Here is a 7897-nt window from a genome sequence, read left to right as displayed (position 1 = left end):
TGTGCTTTAAAACAACAATTAAACTTACATCATCCTCAAGGGGGTCCACTTGGTTGTCTTGTGATGAGTGTGGATGTGCAAGTATGGCTGGTTTTTGATGCTTTGCAGGGGCACTTCTTTCTTCTAAGGCCCCCTTAAGTGAACACACCATGCTCTTCAATTCTGAAACAGTGATTCATAAATTGTGCATTACTACAGGACATATAGCTTAAAACACACTCTCACACGTTTATTTTTTAGCATTGTTGGGAGGAATACAATTTACATTTACGGTTTCATCAACCAAATGCATTTACACCAGTTTTGTCTGGAATGCAGCCCAGACCCCCTCCTAAAGTGGTTTGAGCGATCTGATTTACATCTGCCTCGAATGCGTTCCGGAGAGCATTTACACCTGATCTTTTCATGATCGGACAGCTAAAATGCACGAAGAGGCCAGATGTAATCAGCCCCTATAAATCTCTATGAATTATACCAATGCACTCTCTTTACATAGACTACAAAGGTCTGAAATATTGTTACCATTTATGGTGTCTAAGTGAAGAACTCTTCTGTTGTCTTCTTCCAGCTGCTTTATTTTTTCTTTCAGGGCACAGCAATTTCTGCATTCCTGAATAGCTGTACTTTCCTAAACACATAATATTGATAGTACAAACTTTTGCAATGCATGTACCCGTTTACAGCTAACAACTATAATCATGCACTATATCATGATGCATTCACTTACAATAAACTGCTCCTTGCGCTTTTCCAGCAGTTTTGATAAGAGACTAGGCCTCTTTTCAGGCTTAAAAGTGTAGAAGAGCACAGAATATATATTTTTAGCAGAGTTAATACAATATTACAGGTTAAATTATATACATTTAATTGAATACTATTTTAAACACATGCTACATACCTTTTTCTTAATGATTTCCTTCTCCTCAGGCTCTTCATCAGAAGAGATGCAAAGAGGTTTTCTCTTCCTTTTTCCACGGCCACAGTCCTCTTCGCTTTCATTGCCCTTTATAAGTTGATCTCTTAATTTGATCACACTGTGCTTATCAGCTGTTTGGAAAATAAATTGTGTATAAAATCACATTCAAACCTCTTCTAAAAGCGGTTTAATTTAAGCATTTGACAGTTGAGCAGAATCTGTGTGGGCTTGATACAACTATTTGCAGTGACACAGTTTGTTTTTCTTATTACAGCTTAAAGACGTTTTATTTGTAATCTTTAATACTTTCATTACAGTACAGGTTTTTTTTTAAACACGGTTTGTTTGTTTAATAGCATAAATACAAAAAAGAAAATATTTTATATTTATTTTTTGTATTTATGCTATTTTATATATATATATATATATATATATATATATATATATATATATATATATATATATATATATATATATATATATATATATATATATATATATATATATATATATATATATACACGGGTTTCCTGTTTACAAACATTACAGGGTGCGTGCGCATCCTGGAGGCAGAAAGACAGATCGCTGAGCTGGTCCGCTACTGCAACAACCTTAAGTATTGAAGCTTTCCTTATTGTTTGTATATAACTGCTGACTCAATAAAACGTGATTTTAGTTGGATCTGTTTGTCTGTCTTTAATTTTGCAGTGTTGCTGTGATACATGTATGAATGATCATGTTAGGCTAGTAATGTACTAGCCGCATCTACTGGACCGCGCAAATTTGTTTTTATTTACGTGCCACATTTCATGACTGCACATATATACACAAAATACTAAACTGTAAATAAAATATTTGACAATGGATTACGTGGGAAGCCTTAGTACCTCCGACCGTGCCGATTATATATATAAAAAAACTTACTCTCAGCAATGGTGAGATCTTGCCAGATCCTTACGCTATATATGACCAGCTGTGGATTGTGGATGACAAAAAATGGCCAGCAATTGAATCGCTTGATATATACAATTATCTAATTCAGACACCAAGTGTGTATACTAGAGAAAGTATTAGAGCGTACAAATCCCTCGATGCATACAACTACGTGCGGTCATGTGCAGTTTGTTAAATACTTTGATGCTGCACCGGATTTTTGCGTGTTGAGGTCAGGTGTGCTCCCTAGTCAAAGGCAAGGGATTAAAGCCAAGCCTTATGATGCCTGGGTGTATGTCCACAAGGCCCTTGGGTACATCCTCACAGCTAACTGCAAATGCATGGCAGGGTACGTCTACCTATCAAAATGTACCTGCAATAACAAAAATAATTTTTTGGCAAACGCATGCTTCCCCCTAGGTATGTTAAACATCAGGCACCCAGCACTGGCTCTGTTGGTACACTTAACCACGCAGCAACTCCTTGGCATTTTGACTTACAGACACGCCGCTACCAACCTACAACACGAGAGGTTTCTTCTTTCTGCCTCTCGGGTGCGTGCGCAAGCAGTGATGACGTCGCCGAGAAATCCATGTATATATATATGTTTATTATTTATTCTTTTTTTTATTTTTTTTTTAAATATAAGACCAAAAATGTGAGTGAATAACGTCGACCGTCCTCAGAAGTTAGCAACGACTAACGTAACTTATGTTAGTTGGGAACAGTGACCGCGAACAAAATAAACATTTTAACCATTTTCAAAGAGGTCCAAAAACTTACCTGACATTTTAAGAATTTTCGCAGGGTAGAGCTCATACTGGCCCTTTTTGGTAGGCCATTTCACCGTTATCACTGTATCTTTTTCCCAATTTTGTGGGTTCAATTTGTCGCTGGACACTCCGCAACCTCTCAGGTTTACCAACTTGATGTGCCCTACAGCAAACGACCCCTCTTCAAAAGATGAAAAAAGGCAGTGGAAATTTGACATATACATTTTCCCACAAAATAATCTGAATAAAGGCTAAGCAAACTGGAACCACAATTTAATCCATAAATTACCGTCCGTTAGCCGAGTCGTTTGACGTTTTTACTCACGCGACGTCACATGACGCGAGTACGGCAACACGTAGTATACATGGTAGTATGTTATACATGCATTTCGCGGTCTTTTTCGTTTTGAACTGTGAGCGCGGTACTAGCTGCAACTCAAGCTCTTTTCTACTGATAACATATTTCATACAAAACGTATATTTACAGGTAATGTTGCTCTTTACTTACTACTTATTTTTTATTTAAATCGGAACTTTGCCGTGGAACAAGGTCTTGTCGACTTCAGTAAGCTAAAAGAATCCAACTAATACGTGGAGTGGACGACATTAAGGTGAGTAACGTTAATATGTATTATTGTATTGTATTATTATTATAAAATATGTATATCTAAATGACGACAGTTTAAATGTTTCGTTTAGCAGCGATACGTCTGTGACTAATCTTTCTTTACATATTTTAGAAAATGTTAAACGGTTGATAATTCAAAACTGACTGATAATGGCGCAGCGAGGCCGATACAAGAAGTATCTTTTGGACTTGGCGGTCGAGATGCCTGCAACTACCAAAAGGCGCAGGTTGCAGGTAAAAAAAAAAGATGTGTGTGTGGGTTACATTAATATCCACGGAAATCATCAGTTGTGTTTTGCGTATGAATCAATACAAATGTTCTGTGATTGAATTCATGTGCTATATTTTTGAGTAATGCATATTTTATTCAAAATTGATCATATTTTTTTATTTTGTTTGTTTATTTTTGAAATCATTTCAATATGAGAAATTATTTTCACAATCCAATCAAACATCCTAGTTCTGTATGTAATGAGTGGAGCTTGAAAAGTCTCCCAAACCCTGTTAATAAACGGTATGTACAGAGAGAGAGGCATTTGGACATCACTAAGCACCACATGAAGTCAGTCACAAATTCAATTTCATGCTAACTTAAACTTTTAATTTTGATTTTAAATCAGAGCACAAGTATCAGCTGTCTTGTTTTATAAGGTTATGGTGGACAAACACTTATCCATTTAATTCTTAAAACATTTAGGCAAACGATGCCCAAACGATACACAACGTATGTTCTGAAATGGAATCTCAGGTTTGTATAATTTGTATTTATTTATTTATTTATTTTAATGTATGTATAAAAAAAAATCCAGCAATGGCATTATAGATAAATACTTCTGTAATGCAATATTTTTTTTCTAGGAACCAGACAATTCAGAAGATTTTGATGTATTTACAGAAACTGAATGTGAGGTTAGTATTAAATGTTATTTGATTTAAGTGTCACAGGGCATTTTATTTTTATTTATTTTTTTGTCTAAAATAAAAGGTCCTACATTTTCAGCCATATAAATAACATTTGTAATGTGATGTGTAGCAATACACCACTTCAGCTGAGATTGAAGATGTGGATGAATATTCAGAAGCTGAACCAGAGGTAAGCTCAAATTTAAGCTACACTTTGGTTTATGATTATAATGTTTGATTAGGATTCAAGCTAATCTCTGCATGATATACAGCAACAATAGGTCAAACTATTTGTATTTCTATCTGACCAATTACATGCAGTATTTTAGAAAGTCTGACTGATAATAAATTTTGCTTTTGCAATTCGGTCATACTTCCTGTAGTACCGCAGCACCACAGTTTCAGAACCATGCCCACAGAACCGGAAGTGAGCGGCACCACCCATACATTTGATTTTCTTTTGTTAAATAAGCTGTTTTCACATGGATTTTAATCTGATCGCTGTCTACAATATTTAACAATAATACTTTTAAATAAAGTCACTTTTCTGTTCCTATCCTTGAAACATGCATTTAAGCCAATGAGACCTCAACGTGATATGTGAAAATTTGAAATATATCACCTTCACACTCTGTCTACCGGTCAAAAGTTTCAGACCAGTAAGATTTAAAAAAAAATATATTTTTAAAGAAGTCTCTTCTGCTCAGCAAGGATGCATTTTGATCCAAAATACAGCAAAAACAGTGTTATTGTGAAATATTTTTACAGTTTAAAACTGTTTTCTATTTGAATATATGCAATTTATTTCTGTGCTCAATATGATGCTTATGATAATTTTTAATGATGAAAACAGTTGTGTACAAATTTTTTCAGGATCATTTAATGAATTGAAAGTTCAAAAGAACAGCATTTATCTGAAATAAAGATTTTGCAAATACTGTTCTTTTGGAAACACAAACTGTTTCATCATTAATAATAATCATAAATTTTTCTTGAACAGAAAATTATCATATTAGAATGATTTCTGAAGGATCATGTGACACTGAAGACTGGAGTAATGATGCTCAAAATTCAGCTTTGCAGCCTTGGTGAGCAGAAGAGACTAGAATCTTACCGTTCTAAAACTTTTCAACGGTAGTGTATACCTATACAGTCAAATGGGAAACGCTTAACAACATGTTACACATTTATTAATATTTGTTTTTAATAAAAACAGTGTATAGTTGTATCCTGTATCCATGAAGTATATACTACTGTGTTTGCAACCATTAATTGACATTAAGCATGATCAATAGGCTTTTTAAAAAAAAAAATTATCATTGTACATCATATTGTATATTATATGATTATATGTCAAAATCCATGAGAAAACAGCTTGTTTTTAATAAAAGAAAATCATGTGTATGGGTAGTGCAACTATGACCCGCCCCGCCCCTAGGTTCCGTTTCTGAAACTGCTGGGCTGCAGCTGGATATATCTCCATACTTGTGGTACAGACAATTCACACTTTTCTGCACGTTATTGACTTCTGTGATATGGTTTACAGGAAAGCAATACTTCTGTTGACCATGAGAGGACTAACAGTTCAGATGAGGAATCTGAGGTGCGTAGAATGAAGCGTTTACCCAGAAATTGCACACACACACACACACACACACACACACATGTATGTATGCATATATAACAACACAGAGAATTTTGCCAAATGCCAGTTTTGTCGAGTATTCTCATATCAGGAGTCTTAAATGAGTTAAATAACGTCTTAACTGATCTTGTGAGAAAATAAGATGCGCGGGACTGTGCGTCAGATCCGTGTCATGTTCGGCAGCGTCCGATCTTAGTGACAGCAGCACTGATGTCTGTCATTAAAGTATTAGTTCACTAAATACATTTTTGCTGATAATTGGAAATATTTCCGATACCACAACAAATTCTGGCATCGGTATCGGCGAGTACTTGAACCCATGTACCGATCCGATACCATTTTTCTTAAACAAGACCTAGTTATGACCACTAGCTTTGTCTAACCACTGCGCGGTTCTTCTTCACTGCTCAGAATGCATTGCAAACACAGGAAGTTGTGCTGTGTTGCCACAAGCAACCCCTCTTTAGAGCAGTGAAGAAGAAATTAAAAAGCGTTAGCAGTTTGTCTGCTGTTTAGCAGTATTTTGTCTCTGTGTGGATGGCGGGCGCACACGCATGCGTGACACTCGCTCGCTGTCTTTGTCCTCCCCCAGTTTCTCTACCTGTGTTTTTACAGTCTATGGTCACTATATGGTCTATGGTCAGTGCTGCCTGGTTTGGAATGTAATTTCTAATTAATTTAAAACAATTAAGGTTACTTTGTATTGTTCTTGAAATTTTCTTTATATGTTTATCAAATTTAAGCTGAGAATCTAAAACCAATCCAAGATATTTAAAATCTGTAACAGAGTCAATTTTTCCATTTTGTAAATTAATAATAAAATTTTCTTTTAAATCATGTTTCCTAATAGAAAAGCACATAGAAACTGTTTTTGACAAATTTAAGACTAACTGATTTTGACTAAGCCACTGTTGAATAGGAGACATACATACAGACAATGCCTCTGCAGCCTGTTTAGGCGACTTAGCAGAGATGTAAAAAACTGCATCATCTGCATAAAGTTGACAGCTGGCCCCTGCGCAGTGCATAGGCAAGTCATTTATAAAGAGACTGAACAGCAAAGGTCCAAGTATAGAGCCTTGCGGAATACCGATTTTGATATTTGAAAATGCTGATATATCTTGATCTATTCTAACACCCTGTGCTCTAGACTGAAGATAAGAAGTAAACCACGTAACTGCCTCAGTAGAAAAATTAAAACCTAACATTTTAGATAAAAGTAAGCCATGATTGACCGTATCAAAGGCCTTTTTGAGGTCAATGAAGACAGCACCCACCACCATACCCTTATCTAGTGACTTTTTAACATTTTCAATTAAACAGCAGTTTGCCATTTCAGTTGAGTACCCTGGTCTGAATCCAAACTGTTGTGGGTGGAGGAGCTGTCTGGATTCTAGATAGTCAATCAATTGAGCTGCTACAACTTTTTCGATAACTTTAGATATAACTGGTAAAATTGATATAGGACGATAATTGCACATAGAATCTTGACTTCCTGTTTTGAATACTGGGATGATTACTGCTTTTTTCCAAGCACTAGGGAATGTACAGGTAGATAAATTCACAAGATGTGTCAATGGTTTGACAAGAACATCTCTATATTTTTTAAGAAAACAACTATTCATATTATAAATGTCATTAGATTTTGAATTAGAAAGTTTATTAATTATATCAATAACTTTTATTTCTTGAGTCTCTTTAATACGAAAACAATCTGTTGAAACAACTCTCACAGAAGAGATCTGGCTCTCTACAGGTTGAAAACCTTGTGTCAATTCTTCAACTGATTGTAAAAAGTATGTATTAAACTCATTTGCCATAGCGGCACTACTAGTTATGATATTACCATTAATGCTAAGTTCTGTAATCCTTTTATTTAAAATATGTTTTGATATTCATTTTATTTATATTATTAATATTTTATTTACCCATAAACGTGTCTTTAGGAAGCCATAAGTTATAGACACAAGAATAACTTTTGCCATTTAAATGCCACATTCATTTACTGAGGACCTATACAGCCAATGATCATGTGTGAAAACACTGATACATAAATTGATCACTTAGAAATCAAAACTCAGGTTTGAGAAAGAAAGAAT

The sequence above is a fragment of the Gobio gobio genome (genome assembly GCF_949357685.1).
Source record: "Gobio gobio genome assembly, chromosome: 9".
NCBI classification, from domain to species: Eukaryota; Metazoa; Chordata; class Actinopteri; order Cypriniformes; family Gobionidae; genus Gobio; species Gobio gobio.
Note: the sequence above shows the minus strand (reverse complement) of the source record.